The following is a 22,163-nucleotide window of genomic DNA, read 5'->3' on the forward strand; positions in this document are numbered from 1 at the left end:
TTCAAGTTCTACGCACGATCATGATCAGCAATTCAGCAATAGGCATATCTTTCATACGAGCACGTCGCCGTGCAGCAGAGACTGCTAACTCTAAATAATGGTTATACTACCTAGAGACAATATGTTACCACTTCAAAACGACAATGTTCACAATTACTCAGTAATAGCTAAAGAAATCCGTGAAGAATTTCGTGATTACTTTGTTTCGGCGGAAGGTGAAGTTTCTTGGCAATATAAACATATTTACAATAATGGTAAAACTTCAATAAACATACATAATTTAAAACTGTAGTACTTTTTTACTTACCAATAAATTATCCTCGGTCCCTGATGTTATGTTTTGATCAAATATAAACTTAATTAAATCGAAGTATTCCCAGGAACTCTTATAGTTCTCATCAGTGTCCTGACCACTTTTCCTTTTTTTCAATTTGTTCCACTCCTGGTTTGCTTGAGTGCGCAGATTATGGAGTCTTCCTTGAATTTTAGCATCAGTTGTATTACATTTTTCTGCTATAAGCTTTACTACCTGCTGTTTCTTATTTCTATCTCTATATATTTTTGATTTTATTTGCCACAGCTCCGGAAACCCTTCAAAAATACTTATTAATTCGCACGTATCTTCTTTGGACCATACACGTTTGCCCTCCACTTTGCTTTTCTTGCACTATTTAACTTGCACCCAACTTTCAACAAAACGGAAAAGAAATTATAACTTGCTAAAGAACTGTCCTGATTTGTTTAGACCTGCAATAATTTATGACGCAACTACTTGACCGCAAGCTTTGCTGCTCGCTGGGAGAGAACTCTCGGACACTTTTTACATTATGCAAATTATTTGGTTAAGTGCTCTCAGATATAAACTTGCGATAGTTTTTTGCTTGCTCGTGTAAATTAGGCTTAAGGAAAAGTTTTATCCATATCCTTTGGCAGTTATAGCCGTTTATAACATCTAAATCGATAATTTTTAATCAAAAAACTTTCGTTTGTAGAGGTTTGCGACCATCTCAAAACCGTTTAGATATTTATTATATATTATAGAAAAAAGTTTAATTCAAATCCTTTGAAAGTAAAACTTTTAATTAATTTCCTTAGTTTGTCGCAGTTTATACCCACTATAAATCGATTTAGTTATCTACTGTTAATATCTAGACAAAAAATTATTAAAACTCCTTTGGAAATCCAGGAGATACGGGCATTATACTGATTAAATAATAATGGGTGCCGACTATAAATATGTTGCTGGCAAACGACATATGCTGCGTTCTTGATTTTGGTTGCTGGATATCGACCAGACACTACCTTCATTTTTGCACACATTAATGTTGCGGCATTTCGGGTTCGAATAAGCAATAAATTTGCTAAACTATAATAATATACTTAATAACACATTTTTATTAATATTTTGGTCTCCAATACTTAATAGATACTTCACAAGTATGCCGTCTTTTATAATATAACCTAGAAGGATGACACCATTGACCTGTGAAAGGAACGATCTGATCTTTAACATTTCCCAGCAAAAAGGGAGTTTGTAGTTTTAATATTAATTTAAAAAATGCACTAAAACCACTGAAAATATCCTTTTAATACTAATTAATATTATTAATTAACAACTTTTATATTTATTATATTATTACTTAGTATTATTATTAATACTGTACGAAAGGTGCACTTATTGAAATTTAATCCTGATCTATTGCGCGAAATTTAGAGTTTTTGCGGAATTAAAGAAATTGGTTCGTTAACTGACGAGTGATAAGAGATATATTTAAATAGAATTTTATTTTAAAATTAACAATACGTTTATCAGTTTAGAAATACCCACATTTTATTAAAATTGTTAATTTTCAATGTTACATATTATAAATATTAGATCCCTCATCACTTTATTCAAGAATTAACACATCAACTAAAATCTTATTAGATTTAAATTTAGTTCTCAAGATGTTGCTTATTTAGGACATTTAGGCAAATTTCAAATAAAAAAAAACAAAACTAAATTGTCTTTTAAATATTTTATTTTAAGATGAATTAAAATAAATTTAACAAAGGGTTTTAAAACGCATAAAAATAGTTACAATATTATCTAAATTAAATACTGTAAACTGTAAGTATGGTATTAATAAAACCTTTTATGTAAAAAATTGAATTGTTGCAGGGATAAAGCATATTTTAAATGAAAATCCTAATAATTTCTACTTTTTTTTTGTTTTCATAAGAGTTTAAAACATTATAAGAGACATGTAACATACGTAAAAAAAAATTAATCATATATATTTTATAACCATTTATACAGTTGTAACAAAATAATATATATTCACAAAAAAATCTAAACTGTTATAACAGCAGAAACTGAACCTATTTTTTGAAATAAATCTGGCTTCTCATTGTGAATAAATTAATTAATAATGACTAGATAAACACAAATACATTATATACAAGTTAAAATGCATGCTTTTTTCTTTCATATTATTTTTTTTTTAATATAGGCAAATAAAAACAAAAACAACTTTTGATTTTTGGTTAGTCACAGTCGGCTAAAGATGTCACAAGTCAGTGGAGTTATCTCCAGTAAGTATGGAATATGAAACATAATAAAACATTTTGATATATTGTGTATACAACATTATATCCTGATCAGGTTAAAATTAATTATCTTAATAAGTATTTCATTTTAATGATCCAAAATATGTAAGTCTTTATTATTAGTAAGTATCGATTATCACAGTAGTTGTGATCGCAATTAAGGTTCTAAATAATACTTTAAAGGGTTTTATGTTAGTCTATAATTTTACTTTAGGCAAATAACGATTTTAAATATGGGTCAGTAAATAAAATAGGACTGTAAAAATCAAAGCATTTACTAACAAATTAGCTAGCTTAAAATATTTAAGCGATAATTAAAATAATTTAAATTCAATGATTTTCAAAAAGCTCAACCGACTTTTTAAAAATAAGATATTACCTACTAAAATAAAATGATTTTGATTGTGTATCATGAACACTAAATGAAAATATTCAAGATTTTTGTTTTTTTTTAAGGCATTTTAGATTGTCAAAACTTTTTCTGTTTTTTAGAATGACCAACGCTTAAAGATTGTCGTTGTGGTTTTAAAGTTGGCTTTTGATTTCTATCTTTTAAATATTTATAAATTCTTAAGCTAGTGTTACCTGTTATTTTACAATGTCATGCTGGTCACAAAAAGAGAAGTTCTTAAAGAAATATTAATAAACCAACCAAAACTTTTTCTCTAAATTAACTAAATGACCATGGTTATGCCAAAATGTGTATAACTTAAGGTGGATTAAGTCAATTAGGGAAATCAGTTTTTGAAACAATGCAAACTTGATAATTGGTGAGATTTTTAGTCAGACTTACACGACACATCTTCCTCCAATTTTTGTGAGAATGATTTGATACGTCCAAAATAGGATTGAATCTATAATTATACCCTGGATAATGATAATACATCCAAGATGCACCTCAACTTTATTAGAAAACACTTAGATATGTCATAATTGAAATTTACGTGTCTCCTGCTTTATGTAGTTGCACCATGATTCGATGTTGGCACGTTTGTAAAATAATTGATCAATCCATGACTCAAAAAAACTACAAAAAGGTATAAAATTACTTAAAAACTTTAAATTGGAAGAAAATCATGAGGGCTTGGCTTGTTTTCCACCCAAAGAGAACTTAAAAAAAAAGTTAAAATGTCACTATTGTCATATTTGATGTACGTCAAAAATTAGTCAATCGGCCATCTTGCCACATTCAACCTTCCAAAAAGGAAACAACGAGCCCAGTTGCCAAATACCTTTATCGCGAGAATATTTCTGGGCAAAATCTACAGCGTTGCCGCTGCGTGTATGGAGATTTGGTAATTTAAAGAATCCAAATTAAAAATATTAATTATTATTAGTGCTTAATGTAAATATAATACAAAATAGTTTTAATTATTAAACGAGTTTAACTCTTTCTTTTGCTTTATAATAAAGGATGCAACTCAGTTTCTGCTATTTATAATAATTTATTATATCACTTTATTTTGTTCTGTTAAAATTGAGTAATCACTGGTAACATGGGATTCTACGCATATTTATACAACAAAATATCCGCTCTACCAATCCAAAGCAGCCAATGTTTCTTCTAGTATACTTCTAGTGTATTCAATGTTCTAAGGGTTAAGGAAGGCAAAACTCAAATACTCAAATATTTATTTCCATAGACTCATACAAATAAGTATCGGATAATGTCAAAAAATGAAACTATAGGACCTAAACATACAACTTTTAAAAGGCCTTAAGAAAAAACAATAAAAAATCTACAATTAACTAAAAACTAAGACTATAAGAAAGCTAGAGCTTTTAACAAATAAACAAATACGAATTATGGGAGTAAAGACGAGACGTTGCAATTTAAATATTCTGTTACCGTATAAAAGGAATTTTTAATTAATAATTCTTTCAATGAAATTATTAACCTTCTCAATTTTTTTTTATTTCAATGGGAAGATTATTGTATAATTTTATTGGTAAAACTACTGGGCTGTTTGCCACTTTGGTTAATTTATATTTGGGTAAATCCAAATTTAATTAATCCTGAGTTCATAGTGGGTACCTCTAGACAAAGAATAGTCAGACAGGTTACGGCAAGGAAATTGCATAATTTTCAAGTCTGGAAAGAGTGTTCTACAAGAAAATGTATAAGGCTATACATTTTCTTTTAGATTTCTTTCTTTCTAAATAAAATAGTTCTAATTACTTTTTTTCTGGGCTGTAAGAACTTCACCACTTCTAGAACAGTTACCCCAACACATTATGCCATATGACAAACATGACTGGACATAACCATAGTAATAAAGAAGTATCAGGCCAATATCGATTTTATTACGCAACTGCCAGACCACATAGGCATAAATTAATATTTTCATTTGAGCCTATTTTCTCTTTATTTTGTTTGGATTTTTTAGTGGAAGTTCTGCCTCTGCTAGTAGCTTTTTCAGTTATAGTATTTTTCTGCGAATTTTGAGTTTGATTTGGTAAGTTTCTCGCCTACTTTTTTTGACAGCACAGGATTTCTACAATAGCATTTTTTTATCATTCCCTATGAAATATGTTACCATTGCCATTGCCCATTATTATTTCTTATATATACTTCAGATTTACCCGGTCTAGTTGAAGATTCTGAAATACATCAGTATGCTGATGACACTCAATACATACATTATTTTGACTCTGCTAGTTTTGAAAACGTGGCTGATACTATTAACGCTGATCTGAACGTAATAAATCAATTTTCAAAAGAGCATAACCTTGTCATTAGTCCTAATAAAACAAAAATGGTTTTGTTTTCAAACCGAGGATCACATAAAAATATAATGGAAACTGTTCACATTCAATTGGATAACGAAACTATTTTGTTCTCTGATACTGCGAAGGTTCTGGGACTTAAAATAGACAATTCTTTAAGGTTTAAGGAACATGTTAATACTCTCTTGCAGAGGTGTTATTTACGCATGCGTATGCTTTATGCCAATAATAAACACATTTTAAATTTTAAAACTAGGAAAAAACCCGTAGTGGCTCTTGTTTTATCTATTTTAAATTACTGCCTTATAGTTTATTATTCTTGCTTAGACCAAATAAATCGTTACCGCCTGCAGCGCGTGCAGAATACTTGCTGTAGATTTATTTTTAGCCTCTATTTCAGTTGAGGTGGTTAACGCTTCCTTACCTATTCAAATTCTTCACTTCTACTTTTCTTTATCGATTATATGTTAGTCAAAGTCCTGAATATCTTTTTGAAAAGTTAATACCAAGAAACCAGGTTCATACTTGAAATATTAGATACAATATCTTGACCATGCCGCACCATTCCACGGCTCTGTTCGAGCGATCTTTTACTTATAATGCCGTTAAGTTCTTTAATACTTATAAACCAATATTTAATACTTCGTTAAATGTGTAGAGGACATATTATAAACTTTTGTTTTTAAATCAATCCAAAATATAGTCTAGTTTTCTAGAAGATAAATACTTGTTTCTTTTTTGTTTTTTTCTCGTTTTCTTCATTTAAACTGTGAATGTTAGGAAGGTTAAGAGTTAACGAGTAGCTTTAAGCTAATCTTCGCCTTCTTTGGCAATGTAATATTAAGTAATATTGTAAGATTAATATTGCTTTTTTTTAATAAAGACATATTATTATTATTATTATTATTGCCCACAAATTTTGCAATTCATCACTTTCACATTTTCCTTTGGACAACACTTGAACTTTGAGTACATTTATTTCCTGTATTTTTTCAAGATTTGACTGACTGATCTGACCTAGTCCTAATTTTAATTAATCAGTTCGAGACAACATAAAATAGGCCTGAAACGGGGACGCGTATACGATATCAACCCAATTCCTTCCCTTTTGTTTGAACTTCTAGCAAATAAATAAATAATGGATCATTGTTATTAATAATATTAAAATGCGGCGAGTGACTGCTGGACGCCGAACAAACAATTTAATGTAATACATTATTATTAGTTTTACAGGCTTACGCAATCCTGCGTTCACTTGCGTGAGGGTTCGAATGTATGTTATCGAGTGTGGATGGTTTTTCTTAGATATTTTATAACCGACTGGGTCGAAAAATTGCTCCGTGTTTGTTCCGAGATTATTCCTCGAAACGTTTTTATTTTATAATATTTCAAATTTTTAAATGTTCATTCACTTTAACGATTAGTGATATGAGAAACGAAATAATTCAATGATCAATAGGATTTAATACAGATTCAATTACTACAAATGTATGTTCCAAAGGAACTTATAAGGAAAATATCGCATCTTTTAATGCGACCACAACCGGAAATCAATTCCAGTAATAATAAAACGTTAGAAAATAGTGTTTTCATAATTCTTAATAGAGAAACATTGGCAATGATCTCTGTCGATCACATGTAAACTGTGTGATCTTTCCAACCCGAGCCGCATTTAATTTTTCTACACATTTTATACAATTATGTTTATTTTTATATCCCGAGTTGGCAGGCGATTAAACTGATGGATCCAGGACCGGATCCAGAAAAATAAAACGCGTTTTAAACCATTTTAAAAGAAACTTATGAGGGAGTATGACGTGTTTATTTGTCCTTTTTAATTAACGAAAATGATTGCTTATTTGATTTAATTTTTTCACACATAGAAGAGGGGGAATATTCAATTTTTGTACTCTTCCTACTACCATAGTATTGGTTATATGGGGTGAATAAAATTCAAATATTTCTATTTTGATTAACTTTTATTACTGTGAGAAATACTAAGAAGGTACCCGCGCGACTTTTCTATATCAACTAAAAAACTCTATTGAAACCTATACTCTATATTTAATAAGCGACTAAAGCATAATAACCATTCATAACGCTCATGCCTAATCAGTCACCTTTTATAAAATCAAATCAATCTCAATCTCCTTTTATAAAAACAACTTTCCGTTCTTTTTCGATGTCACATAAATAAAAATTATGTCTGGAGCCTTAACAGTAACGTATTGTACAAAGATTATTAGAAAATTGATTTTTGTTTATATTCCAACACATGCACTTTCGTCCAATTAATAACTACAACATTTTAACCACTACAACTCAAGATATTCAATTGCCAATAAGAGACAAATTTTATTTCTTACATACATTACATATTTCTTACACTTACAGAAATAAGTATTTTATTTCTTACAGGCAGTTTTGAGACAAAAGGGTCAATATCTTGATGTTTAGTGCATGGATTTTAATTTTTTTTCAAAAAAATGCTTCAAGAACCCTAGGATCTCTAGAAATCAATAATTATAAAATTTGAGGCACTAAAACTCAAGATATCCAGTTGCCAATAAGAGACAATTTATTTTATTTCTTACAGGCACTCCTTTGAGGAAAGTTTCAATATCTTGATTTTCAGTGTATTAATTTTAATTATTTTTTCAGAATATACTTAATGAGCCCTTAGGATCTCTAGAAATCAATAATTATAAAATATGAAGCAATAGAACTCAAAATATTTAGTTGCAAATAAGAAACAAATTATTTTATTTCTTACAGGCACTCTTGTGAGAAAAGTGTCAATATCTTGATTTTTAGTGCATGGATTAATTTTTTTTTTCAGAAAATGCATCAAGAACCCCTAGGGTCTCTAAAAATCATTAAATATAAAGTTTGCAGCACTACAAATCAAGATATCCAGTTGCCAATAAGTGACAAATTATTTTATTTCTTACAGGCACTTTTTTGGGAAAAATGTCAATATCTTGATTTTCAGTATATGGATTTTAATTATTTTTTCAGAACATACTAAAAGAGTCCTTAGGATCTCTAGAAATCAATAATTTTAAAATGTAAAGCACTAGAACTCAATATATTCAGTTGCCAATAAAAGACAAGTTATTTTATTTCGTACAGGCACTGTTGTGACCAAAGTGCCAATATCTTGATTTTTAGTGCATGGATTTTATTTTATTTTTTTTTCAAAAAATGCATCAAGAACCCCTAGGGTCTCTAGAAATCAATAATTATAAAATTTAAAGCATTAACACTCAAGATATTTAATTGCCAATAAAAGACAAATTATTCCATTTCTTACAGGCATTCTTGAGACAAAAGTGTCAATATCTTGATTCTTAATGCATGGATTTTAATTTTTTTTTTAGAAAATGCTTCAAGAACCCCTAGGGTCTCTAGAAATCAATAAATATAAAATTTGCAGCACTACAAATTAAGATATCCAGTTGCCAATAAAAGAGAATTTATTTTATTTCTTAGAGGCACTCCTTTGAGGAAAGTGTCAATATCTTGATTTTTAGTGCATGGATTAAAACTTTTTTTTAAAAATGCATCAAGAACCCCTAGGGTCTCTAGAAATCAATAAATATAAAATTTGCAGCACTACAAATCAAGATATCCAGTTGCCAATAAGTGACAAATTATTTTATTTCTTACAGGCACTTTTTTGGGGGAAAAATGTCAATATCTTGATTTTCAGTGTATGGATTTTAATTATTTCTTCAGAACATACTTAAAGAGCCCTTAGGATCTCTAGAAATTAATAATTTCAACATGTGAAGCACTAAAACTCAATATATTTAGTTACCAATAAGAGACAAATTATTTTATTTCTTACAGGCACTGTTGTGACAAATGTGTCAATATCTTGATGCTTAATGCATGGATTTTAATTTTTTTTTCAGAAAATGCTTCAAGAACCCCTAGGGTCTTTAGAAATCAATAAATATAAAATTTGCAGCACTATAAATCAAGATATCCAGTTGCCAATAAGAGACAAATTATTTTATTTCTTACAGATACTCCTTTCACGAAAGTGTCAATATCTTGATTTTCAATGTATTAATTTTAATTATTTTTTTCAGAATATACTTAATGATATACTTAGGATCTCTAGAAATTGATAATTTTAGAATGTGAAGCACTAGAACTCAATATATTCAGTTACCAATAAGAGACATTTTTTTTTTCTTATAGGCACTCTTGTGAGAAAAGTGCCAATATCTTGATGTTTAGTGCATGGATTTTATTTTATTTTTCAAAAAATGCATCAAGAACCTTTAGGGTCTCTAGAACTCAATAATTATACAATAAATCAAGATATTCATTTGCCAATAAGAGACAAATTATTTTATTTCTTACAGGCACTCTTGAAACAAAAGTGTCAATAACTTGATGCTTAATGCATGGATTTTAATTTTTATTTCAGAAAATGTTTCAAGAACCTAGGATCTTTAGAAATCTATAATTATAAAATTTGAGGCACTAAAACTCAAGATATCCAGTTGCAAATGAAAGACAATTTATTTTATTTCTTACATGCACTCCTTTGAGATAAGTGTCAATATCTTGATTTTCAGTGCATTAATTTCAATTATTTTTTCAGAATATGCTTAATGAGCCTTTAGGATCTCTAGAAATCAATAATTATAAAATATGAAGCACTAGAACTCAATATATTTAGTTGCAAATAAGAAACAAATTATTTCATTTCTTACAGGCACTCTTGCGACAAAAATATCAATATCTTGATTTTTAGTGTTTCGATTTTATTTATTATTTGAGAAAATGCTTAAACAGGCTTTAGAATTTCTAAAAATCAATACTTATAAAATTTGAAGCACTAGAACTCATTATCTTCAATTGTCAATAATAGACAAATATTTTTTTCTTTACAGGCCCTCCTTGGAGAAAAGTGTCAATATCATGATTTTAGGTGTATGGATTTTAATCATTTTTCCAGAAAATACTTGAAGAGCCCTTAGAGTCTCTAAAAATCAATAAATATCAAATTTGGAACACTAGAACTTAAGATATTCAATTGCCAATAAGAGACAAATTATTTTATCTTTACAGGTCCTCCTTGGAGAAAAGTGTCAATATCTTGATTTTTATTATATGGATTTTAATAATTTATCCAGAATATGCTTGAAGAGCCTTTTGAGTCTCTAAAAATCAATAATTATAAAATTTGAACCACTGAGCTCAAGATTTTCGGTTGTCAATAAGAGACAAATTATTCTATTTCTTACAGGCTCTCCTGTAAGGAAATAATCACAAAAGTAACGAAATAATTACAGTCTAGAACTAGAATAAAATTTTACTTGTAACCCTCATTTTTATGCTGATATACTCAATATTTATTGGTATATTTATGTTACTCCCCCTCCACGTCTTTCTCTATCGCGACAATCAATATTGTACTCAGGCACGATACTATCGTATTATAAACCCAAAAAATTAAATTAGGCTGGGATAGGGCCGCAACTTAAACAATGAAATATTTTTAAATAATTTCCATATTACATCTGGAAATTGTATTTTTTTACATAAACTGGATCCAGATCCAGTGAAAACTTGCAATTTTACAGTAATAAAGTCCGTCACTGTGCCAATTTAATTTTATGGCTTAAGTCGTTGCCCTCAATTTGAAGAGGCTTTTTTTCTTATATCTGGCTAATGCAGTAAACAAGGTTGTTTTCGATATTATATAGGATAACGAGGATACTAAGCAGGACTCGTTTGTGGAAAGTTTTCCAAACAATTTCCATTTAATTTTTTTGGCCACGATTGTTCATAAACATAAATTAGATTATTAAGTAAGTCGTAGATGTGTGGTGTGACTATATGTATGTCCGGCCGAGCCAAATTTAGTCCTTTCGGACTATTTTCGTGACAAACGACAACCGAAATAAATCGAATCGACTCAAAAATAATTCGCCAACGTGCGCCAAAAAATGTCATCGACGGGCGAATTTTGTTTGACTTTTTTTTCTCGATTAGGAACATCTGTGTCACTCGGTTACGTAACAATAACATACCACCGACGTTCCCGAAAGGATCTACTTACTTTATGGTTTTGTTATTTTTTCGCGTAATAAATCGCTATTTTTAGATATAGCTGCGGACCTCATAATATCGTTTTGAAACTATATAATACGACTGCTTGGTCGAATAAATATATTCGAAAATTCCTTGGCAAAAACAATGCCTTCCGCATGTTTCGAAATACGCCAATTGTCAGGCGAGTGTATGTGTGTGTGTGTCAGTATAGTATAATTGCCGTAAACATTAATTGCGTCTTGCCAAATTCTCCAAGTGTCAACACCTTTTGTTTTTTTTTTCAGGTGGAAGTTATGCACTATTTTAATCAAGTTTATAGCGGTTATCGAGAGGAAAAAGTACTAAAAGTCAATTTTTATGGTTTTTAAGACAAATGCATTCAAATTTCGCGCCCTTTTTGCCTAATTTGTCTCGAGATCACAGAACCATAAAATATTGTAACAAAATATGACTACATAAGCTTAATAAACTCGTGGAATCCGTTATCCAGAGTAAAAGTCCCAAATGTCAAATTGCCGGGTTTTTAAGAGAAATGTTCCAAGTTGTGCCTATGTACGAGGGTGGTCCCAGAAGTACCCGACGCAAGAAAGAAAACACGAAAATTTTGGAAAAAAATTTTATTTATTTTTCAACATAATCTCCTTTCAGCTCTAGACACTTTTCCCAGCGATGTTTTATGAGTTCAATACTCTTTTTATAATAAGAACTGTCTTGCGCCTCGAAATAGCCATTAACTGCAGACATCACTTCTTCATCGTTAGAAAATCTTTGACCACTGAGCCAGTTTTTTGCCAGGTTGTGTTCGATTGTGTAGCAATCGACAGGGATGCCCTCTGAGCGCACAGTTCCTTCGAGTTGGTCTTGTGAGTTATAGAGGGCCCTCACTTGTCTTCTCGATTGACACATTTGGATTCTAAGATCTCGGTATATGTTATCTTAGTTTCCGAGTGTTGAGATGCTTACTGCTTAGCGGCAGTGGAGCGTCTGGGGTAGCCTTAACTATTTTAGGGGACACTAGCTAGTCGTCGAAGAAAGAAGATATATATATGTAAATTATTAGCAAACATGAAGTAACAATATTGAAGGTTGTTGGCATGACTGAATCAAGGGGACCGAGGTTCCCCGGTGAGTAAACTTAATCTTTAATAGATGGGTCAGTACAGTAAATCGTAAACATTTTTGTTTCATGGTACTCTCAATCTCTGGCTCTGTATACATGGTGGAGCTCGCTGAATAAATTGCATTGTCAATACTCACGTAAGTTTAATTGTAAAATACCCAAATTTTACATAATTGTTAATTTTATTCCAGGAATTTGTATTTGTATTGAATTTGCTTTATGATACTTCTACTACTACTGTGTGCAAAATTGAATTTCTCAAAAAATAACCGAATATTTTACTTGTGCCACCTTGTAAATACATTCACCTCGTCTGTTCCTTATCACTATCTAAAAATATTGGAAATTAATAATAATGAAAAATGTCCCTTTGTCTGGTTTAACATACAATGCCAGACTACGTGGCATACGTTGACTCACTTGTCGTGACAATAAAAATCCTTAACTCAGAGGTTACGCGATAATATGATATATTTATACGGAAAAAAAAATGCTTAATAACCACATGGATTATCAAGGTCCCAATCGTAGATAAAGACGATTTGCATAAATTGAATCCATTGTGCTCATTTGTTGCGTAATCACCTAAAAAAAGCGTGCTAACAAAGACTTTGTATATTTTTTGTAACTTGACTAAAGACAATAGGAAAATAAAGTAGCAGTTAAACTAACAGTTAAATTTATTTTATATAGGGACTATACAAGTCTGGTTATGGGTTAGTTATAAGTTTAGTTAGACTTTTATACTGCCAATTGAATCATTGGCATTGGAAGTGATTGCATACATATTATTGGCCACAGCAAGTGCTTTAGGCGGCGCGGCATTTTCCTGACATTTCCTTCTAAAAGTGTGGCCCTTTTAACTTATCTTATAATACAAGAATCATATATTTTAAAAATAAAAAAAAAAATATATCTGTTGCTCGACTACCTGGATTCAAGAAAAAATTAAATCAAATGCAATTTTAATGATCGATTGCTTGGAATCAAGAAAGTTTAGAAAAAAAGAGCTGCTAACAAAAAACAAAAGGATTCAAAAAATTCTGGCTTTTTTAAACTCTTTAATATTGATTTTAATATAAAATTGAACTGCTTAAGAAATTAGTTTTATATATTTTTTTTATTATTCCAGGCAGTCGAAGTCGTTTTTGAATTGAGAAAAATTAGGTTTTCCAAAAAAAAATTATTTCATAAATGCATTTAACTGCTTAAGGAAATAAATGGCTTCAACTGCCAGGACATAACAAAAAATATCAATTCTTTAAAGGCTTTAAAAACGACTTTAACTATAACTAAGAGATACATTTAATACGGAATTTAAGTGCTTGAGAAAATAATGTTCATGGCAGAATATAATTTTTTTATTATTCCAGGCAGCTGAAGTCTTTTTTATGGTAAGAAAAATTAGGTTTTTCGAAAAAAACTGGATTCAAAAAATGCATTTAATTGCTTGATAAAAAAAACCTGGTTTCAACTATCTGGAAAAGATATGCACTATACAATAAATTTAAGGCTCTTTAGGGTAAGATAAACTCTCACACTCATTGTTGCTTCATCTTTCTAAGTAACAAAATTTAAATTATCTATTTAAAAAAAAAAAAGAGAAATTAAAAAAATTATTAATTCTTATAATATATCGGGGCTCTCCGAGGCATTTGACAGGGTAAACTTGGCATATCTGGTTTACAGTTGTACTGGCCATATAATTCTATTTAATTTCAACGTGTGCTCTAGTTTTAATTTATTCAATTTTATCTCACTTAATAGCGTCTGGACTATCTGGAAATGGTGTTTTTATGACGTAATTTGTCAAATTATATAGGAAAAACAACACTTTATTCCCATACTCTTCTAATTCTCAGACTGAGATAGGGATATATAAATGAGAATTCGATATTTTCACCTTTACTTATATCATTGCTTCTTTTTCCTAATGGTGTTTGGATCGCCTGGAAATAGAGTTTTTCTCTTTTGATTTGTCAAATTATACATAAAAAACATCACTTTATTCCCATATTCTTGTAATTCTCAGACTGAGATAGGGATATATAAATGAGAATTCGATTTTTTCACCTTTTCCTATATCATCGCTTCATTTTCTTAATAGTGTTTGGATCACCTGGAAATAGTGTTTTTCTCTTTTAATTTGTCAGATTAGACAAGAAAAACATCACTTTATTCCCATATTCTTGTAATTCTCAGACTGAGATAGGGATATATAAATGAGAATTCGATTTTTTCGCCTTTTCCTATATCATCGCTTTATTTTTTTAATAGTGTTTAGACCGCCTAGAGATAGTGTTTTTCTCTTTTAATTTGTCAGATTAGACAAGAAAAACATCACTTTATTTCCATATTCTTGTAATTCTCAGACTGAGATAGGGATATATAAATGAGAATTGGATTTTTTCGCCTTTTCCTATATTATCGCTTTATTTTTTAATTGTGTTTAGATCACCTGGAAATAGTGTTTTTCTCTTTTAATTTGTCAGATTAGACAAGAAAAACATCACTTTATTTCCATATTCTTGTAATTCTCAGACTGAGATAGGGATATATAAATGAGAATTCGATTTTTTCACCTTTTCCTATATCATCGCTTCATTTTCTTAATAGTGTTTGGATCACCTGGAAATAGTGTTTTTCTCTTTTAATTTGTCAGATTAGACAAGAAAAACATCACTTTATTCCCATATTCTTGTAATTCTCAGACTGAGATAGGGATATATAAATGAGAATTGGATTTTTTCGCCTTTTCCTATATTATCGCTTTATTTTTTAATTGTGTTTAGATCACCTGGAAATAGTGTTTTTCTCTTTTAATTTGTCAGATTAGACAAGAAAAACATCACTTTATTTCCATATTCTTGTAATTCTCAGACTGAGATAGGGATATATAAATGAGAATTGGATTTTTTCGCCTTTTCCTATATTATCGCTTTATTTTTTAATTGTGTTTAGATCACCTGGAAATAGTGTTTTTCTCTTTTAGTTTGTCAGATTAGACAAGAAAAACATCACTTTATTCCCATATTCTTGTAATTCTCAGACTGAGATAGAGATATATAAATGAGAATTCGATTTTTTTGCCTTTTCCTATATCATCACTTCATTTTCTTAATAGTGTTTGGATCGCCTGAAAATAGTGTTTTTCTCTTTTAATTTGTCAGATTAGACAAGAAAAACATCACTTTATTCCCATATTCTTGTAATTCTCAGACTGAGATAGGGATATATAAATGAGAATTCGATTTTTTCGCCTTTTCCTATATCATCGCTTTATTTTTTTAATAGTGTTTAGACCGCCTAGAAATAGTGTTTTTCTCTTTTAATTTGTCAGATTAGACAAGAAAAACATCACTTTATTCCCATATTCTTGTAATTCTCAGACTGAGATAGGGATATATAAATGATAATTGGATTTTTTCGCCTTTTCCTATATCATCGCTTTATTTTTTTAATTGTGTTTAGATCGCCTGGAAATAGTGTTTTTCTCTTTTAATTTGTCAGATTATACAAGAAAAACGTCACTTTATTCCCATATTCTTGTAATTCTCAGACTGAGATAGGGATATATAAATGAGAATTCGATTTTTGCACGTTTTCCTATATCATCGTTTTATTTTTTTTATAGTGTTTAGATCGCCTTAAAATAGTGTTTTTCTCTTTTAGTTTGTCAGATTAGACAAGAAAAACATCACTTTATTCCCATATTCTTGTAATTCTCAGACTGAGATAGAGATATATAAATGAGAATTCGATTTTTTTGCCTTTTCCTATATCATCACTTCATTTTCTTAATAGTGTTTGGATCGCCTGGAAATAGTGTTTTTCTCTTTTAATTTGTCAGATTAGACAAGAAAAACATCACTTTATTCCCATATTCTTGTAATTCTCAGACTGAGATAGGGATATATAAATGAGAATTCGATTTTTTCGCCTTTTCCTATATCATCGCTTTATTTTTTTAATAGTGTTTAGACCGCCTGGAAATAGTGTTTTTCTCTTTTAATTTGTCAGATTAGACAAGAAAAACGTCACTTTATTCCCATATTCTTGTAATTCTCAGACTGAGATAGGGATATATAAATGAGAATTCGATTTTTGCACGTTTTCCTATATCATCGTTTTATTTTTTTTATAGTGTTTAGATCGCCTTAAAATAGTGTTTTTCTCTTTTAGTTTGTCAGATTAGACAAGAAAAACATCACTTTATTCCCATATTCTTGTAATTCTCAGACTGAGATAGAGATATATAAATGAGAATTCGATTTTTTTGCCTTTTCCTATATCATCACTTCATTTTCTTAATAGTGTTTGGATCGCCTGGAAATAGTGTTTTTCTCTTTTAATTTGTCAGATTAGACAAGAAAAACATCACTTTATTCCCATATTCTTGTAATTCTCAGACTGAGATAGGGATATATAAATGAGAATTCGATTTTTTCGCCTTTTCCTATATCATCGCTTTATTTTTTTAATAGTGTTTAGACCGCCTGGAAATAGTGTTTTTCTCTTTTAATTTGTCAGATTAGACAAGAAAAACATCACTTTATTTCCATATTCTTGTAATTCTCAGACTGAGATAGGGATATATAAATGAGAATTCGATTTTTTCACCTTTTCCTATATCATCGCTTTATTTTTTTAATAGTGTTTAGATCGCCTGGAAATAGTGTTTTTCTCTTTTAATTTGTCAGATTAGACAAGAAAAACATCACTTTATTCCCATACTCTTCTAATTTTCAGACTGAGATAGGGATATATAAATGAGATTTCGATTTTTTCACCTTTTCCTATATCATCGCTTCATTTTCTTAATAGTGTTTGGATCGCCTGGAAATAGTGTTTTTCTCTTTTAATTTGTCAGATTAGACAAGAAAAACATCACTTTATTCCCATACTCTTCTAATTTTCAGACTGAGATAGGGATATATAAATGAGATTTCGATTTTTTCACCTTTTCCTATATCATCGCTTCATATTCTTAATAGTGTTTGGATCGCCTGGAAATAGTGTTTTTCTCTTTTAATTTGTCAGATTAGACAAGAAAAACATCACTTTATTCCCATACTCTTCTAATTTTCAGACTGAGATAGGTATATATAAATGAGATTTCGATTTTTTCACCTTTTCCTATATCATCGCTTCATTTTCTTAATAGTGTTTGGATCGCCTGGAAATAGTGTTTTTCTCTTTTAATTTGTCAGATTAGACAAGAAAAACATCACTTTATTCCCATACTCTTCTAATTTTCAGACTGAGATAGAGATATATAAATGAGATTTCGATTTTTTCACCTTTTTTTATATCATCGCTTCATTTTCTTAATAGTGTTTAGACCGCCTAGAAATAGTGTTTTTCTCTTTTAATTTGTCAGATTAGACAAGAAAAACATCACTTTATTCCCATACTCTTCTAATTTTCAGACTGAGATAGAGATATATAAATGAGATTTCGATTTTTTCACCTTTTCCTATATCATCGCTTCATTTTCTTAATAGTGTTTGGATCGCCTGGAAATAGTGTTTTTCTCTTTTAATTTGTCAGATTAGACAAGAAAAACATCACTTTATTCCCATACTCTTCTAATTTTCAGACTGAGATAGGGATATATAAATGAGAATTCGATTTTTTCACCTTTTCCTATATCATCGCTTCATTTTCTTAATAGTGTTTGGATCGCCTGGAAATAGTGTTTTTCTCTTTTAATTTGTCAGATTAGACAAGAAAAACATCACTTTATTCCCATATTCTTGTAATTCTCAGATTGAGATAGGGATATATAAGTGAGAATTCGATTTTTTCACCTTTTTCTATATCATCGCTTTATTTTTTTAATAGTGTTTAGACCGCCTAGAAATAGTGTTTTTCTCTTTTAATTTGTCAGATTAGACAAGAAAAACATCACTTTATTCCCATACTCTTCTAATTTTCAGACTGAGATAGGGATATATAAATGAGATTTCGATTTTTTCACCTTTTCCTATATCATCGCTTCATTTTTCTTAATAGTGTTTGGATCGCCTGGAAATAGTGTTTTTCTCTTTTAATTTGTCAGATTAGACAAGAAAAACATCACTTTATTCCCATACTCTTCTAATTTTCAGACTGAGATAGGGATATATAAATGAGAATTCGATTTTTTCACCTTTTCCTATATCATCGCTTCATTTTCTTAATAGTGTTTGGATCGCCTGGAAATAGTGTTTTTCTCTTTTAATTTGTCAGATTAGACAAGAAAAACATCACTTTATTCCCATATTCTTGTAATTCTCAGACTGAGATAGGGATATATAAATGAGAATTTGATTTTTTCGCCTTTTCCTATATCATCGCTTTATTTTTTTAATAGTGTTTAGACCGCCTAGAAATAGTGTTTTTCTCTTTTAATTTGTCAGATTAGACAAGAAAAACATCACTTTATTCCCATATTCTTGTAATTCTCAGACTGAGATAGGGATATATAAATGAGAATTGGATTTTTTCGCCTTTTCCTATATTATCGCTTTATTTTTTAATTGTGTTTAGATCACCTGGAAATAGTGTTTTTCTCTTTTAATTTGTCAGATTAGACAAGAAAAACATCACTTTATTTCCATATTCTTGTAATTCTCAGATTGAGATAGGGATATATAAGTGAGAATTCGATTTTTTCACCTTTTTCTATATCATCGCTTTATTTTTTTAATAGTGTTTAGACCGCCTAGAAATAGTGTTTTTCTCTTTTAATTTGTCAGATTAGACAAGAAAAACATCACTTTATTCCCATACTCTTCTAATTTTCAGACTGAGATAGGGATATATAAATGAGATTTCGATTTTTTCACCTTTTCCTATATCATCGCTTCATTTTCTTAATAGTGTTTGGATCGCCTGGAAATAGTGTTTTTCTCTTTTAATTTGTCAGATTAGACAAGAAAAACATCACTTCATTCCCATACTCTCCGCATTCTCAAACTGAGATAGGGATATATAAATGAGAATTGGATTTTTTCACCTTTTCCTATATCATCGCTTTATTTTTTTAATTGTGTTTAGATCGCCTGGAAATAGTGTTTTTCTCTTTTAATTTGTCAGATTAGACAAGAAAAACATCACTTTATTCCCATACTCTTCTAATTTTCAGACTGAGATAGGGATATATAAATGAGAATTCGATTTTTTCACCTTTTCCTATATCATCGCTTCATTTTCTTAATAGTGTTTGGATCGCCTGGAAATAGTGTTTTTCTCTTTTAATTTGTCAGATTAGACAAGAAAAACATCACTTTATTCCCATATTCTTGTAATTCTCAGACTGAGATAGGGATATATAAATGAGAATTCGATTTTTTCGCCTTTTCCTATATCATCGCTTTATTTTTTTAATAGTGTTTAGACCGCCTGGAAATAGTGTTTTTCTCTTTTAATTTGTCAGATTAGACAAGAAAAACATCACTTTATTCCCATATTCTTGTAATTCTCAGACTGAGATAGGGATATATAAATGAGAATTCAATTTTTTCACCTTCTATATCAATGCTTCATTTTCTTAATAGTGTCTAGACCGCCTGGAAATACTGTTTTTCTCTTTTAATTTGTCAGATTATACAAGAAAAACATCACTTTATTCCCATATTCTTGTAATTCTCAGACTGAGATAGGGATATATAAATGAGAATTCGATTTTTTCGCCTTTTCCTATATCATCGCTTTATTTTTTTAATAGTGCTTAGATCGCCTGGAAATACTGTTTTTCTCTTTTAATTTGTCAGATTAGACAAGAAAAACATCACTTTATTCCCATACTCTTCTAATTTTCAGACTGAGATAGGGATATATAAATGAGAATTCGATTTTTTCGCCTTTTCCTATATCATCGCTTTATTTTTTTAATAGTGTTTAGACCGCCTGGAAATAGTGTTTTTCTCTTTTAATTTGTCAGATTAGACAAGAAAAACATCACTTTATTCCCATATTCTTGTAATTCTCAGACTGAGATAGGGATATATAAATGAGAATTCGATTTTTTCACCTTCTATATCAATGCTTCATTTTCTTAATAGTGTCTAGACCGCCTGGAAATAGTGTTTTTCTCTTTTAATTTGTCAGATTATACAAGAAAAACATCACTTTATTCCCTTATTCTTGTAATTTTCAGACTGAGATAGGGATATATAAATGAGAATTCGATTTTTTCGCCTTTTCCTATATCATCGCTTTATTTTTTTAATAGTGCTTAGATCGCCTGGAAATAGTGTTTTTCTCTTTTAATTTGTCAGATTAGACAAGAAAAACATCACTTTATTCCCATATTCTTGTAATTCTCAGACTGAGATAGGGATATATAAATGAGAATTCGATTTTTTCACCTTCTATATCAATGCTTCATTTTCTTAATAGTGTCTAGACCGCCTGGAAATAGTGTTTTTCTCTTTTAATTTGTCAGATTATACAAGAAAAACATCACTTTATTCCCTTATTCTTGTAATTTTCAGACTGAGATAGGGATATATAAATGAGAATTCGATTTTTTCGCCTTTTCCTATATCATCGCTTTATTTTTTTAATAGTGCTTAGATCGCCTGGAAATACTGTTTTTCTCTTTTAATTTGTCAGATTAGACAAGAAAAACATCACTTTATTCCCATATTTTTGTAATTCTCAGACTGAGATAGGGATATATAAATGAGAATTCGATTTTTTCACCTTTTCCTATATCATTGCTTCATTTTCTTAATAGTGTTTGGATCGCCTGGAAATAGTGTTCTTATGGCATTATTTGTTTGGCAGTTCCCCGTAAAACCAGGAATTTAAACTTATAAAAATTAGACAGAAAGAGAGAACTTAAATTTATCTCTTTTTTTGCAGATTGGAGTTTCTTCCAGGCAATTAGGTTAATTTTTCAGAAGAAGAAAGAGTATCAAGTGTAGAAGAGGAAAAGTGTATAACTATTTCTGGAGTTCTTAAAGGCATATTGAGAAAAAACTTGCACTCATCATATTTCTTCAAGTCGTCATATTTATATTTTTTCTATAAAAAAAATTACTTCAATTATTGATTCAAACGTTAAAACCCAAATAAACTCGAAAAATTAGTTCAGCACTTATCGCCAAATCCAAAAAAAAGGCGCGTGTCTTCAAGGACAAATCCGCATTTTTTACGCTACGTTTATATTTGGCAAATATTTGCACATCGTTTACTTTAGCAGATAAGCTGTTCGCAAATATTATTAAATAAGATCAGTCCGAGAAAATCCTTGAAAGGATCATCTTGTTCATCGGTTCTGAACGGTTCTTTTCCATTAGATCATGTGCTCGCACTTAAATTGGGTCAAGTACCAAACTGGAACCATCACAAAACCAGACAAATAATCATATGTTGCAAATACAGAATCTGTATATACAGGTTGGCCCAAATAAAAGCACAGAAAGTCTTAACAGCCCAACTCTGATTCAGTCATTCCCAAATGCGGCAACGAACTCTGGATTCAATGCGCCATCTATTTCTGTTTTAATTTCCAAAAATACGACGTTGGTTCTATTGCTTATAGGCAGAATCTTATATATGTGAATAGTCTTAAAGAACGGTTTGTAACTGTACAAACCATCCATTAGTCAATAATAACACTCCTGCACAGGTAACAATACGTGTCAACTCAACAACACCT

The 22,163-nt window shown here is 30.0% G+C and overlaps 1 protein-coding gene and 1 long non-coding RNA gene across 5 annotated transcripts in view; both read right to left on the reverse strand.

The window, feature by feature from the left end:
• LOC126735397 (sestrin homolog) overlaps positions 1-22,163 on the reverse strand; it is a 242,178-nt gene that overhangs the window by 157,344 nt on the left and 62,671 nt on the right. The gene's annotated exons all lie outside the window — the stretch shown is intronic.
• LOC126735403 (uncharacterized) lies at positions 14,335-21,435 on the reverse strand. Of its 3 annotated transcripts, none has more exons than XR_007660392.1 (3): positions 21,203-21,435; positions 19,172-20,188; positions 14,335-14,754 (listed from the first exon to the last, which is right to left on the reverse strand). It is a non-coding gene; the product is annotated as an uncharacterized LOC126735403 (long non-coding RNA). The 3 variants fall into 3 exon arrangements; XR_007660391.1 differs by lacking the exon at positions 14,335-14,754 and adding an exon at positions 15,724-16,451; XR_007660390.1 differs by lacking the exon at positions 14,335-14,754 and adding an exon at positions 15,724-16,961.

Source organism: Anthonomus grandis, chromosome 4 (assembly GCF_022605725.1).
Source record: "Anthonomus grandis grandis chromosome 4, icAntGran1.3, whole genome shotgun sequence".
Taxonomy (NCBI): Eukaryota; Metazoa; Arthropoda; class Insecta; order Coleoptera; family Curculionidae; genus Anthonomus; species Anthonomus grandis.